The sequence below is a fragment of the Berghia stephanieae genome, chromosome 5 (genome assembly GCF_034508935.2).
Source record: "Berghia stephanieae isolate SIO BIC M18660-M18661 chromosome 5, UCSD_Bste_1.3, whole genome shotgun sequence".
NCBI lineage: Eukaryota > Metazoa > Mollusca > Gastropoda > Nudibranchia > Aeolidiidae > Berghia > Berghia stephanieae.
In genome coordinates this window covers 35481606-35482214 of record NC_088364.1, presented here as the reverse complement: position 1 = coordinate 35482214, position 609 = coordinate 35481606, and positions in this window count along the sequence as shown.

Sequence of the window (609 nt, the reverse complement as noted above, 5' to 3'; positions counted from 1 at the left end):
GCGATTCATTACAGTCAGCCTACAGCCGATGGAAACAGCTTATGGTGATTAAGGAGCTCTTTCTGGTAATGATGTTAATGTTACTGTGAAAAAAAAATTCTGTGCAATTATTTCCCTTGTTACAGTGAAAAAGATCCATTCCAAAAACAAATAAGCAAACGGGAAACTGCACAGCCGACGGAATCTCCTTCACACTTATAAAGTCTCGAAAATTTGCAAAAAATGGCAAAAAGTTGCAGATTTTGCGGCGCAGTACAGATCAGGGATTATTTTGCATTTTTTTAAACAGCCGCAATGCTGCTGCAAGCGATGCAAACCCCCCCCCCCCCCCAAAAAAAACAAAAAAACAACAAAAAACAACCCGCCATGCCAGACATATATATCCTTTTTCGGCGGAAATCCTCTTTTTATGTCCTAATGGTGTTAATCTCAGACTAAACAGGTAGTTTACTTCTTTCTTGGTTCCTTTTGTAATTGATTTTGCACAGGAATCAGGGACAACTCTTGGTCTATAACAGTTTTCCTGTCCTTTAAACTTCCTTTTTTCTTTGCTGATTAAACAAAGGTGCCTGTATAGAAAAAACAAAACAAAGACAAAACAAAACAACA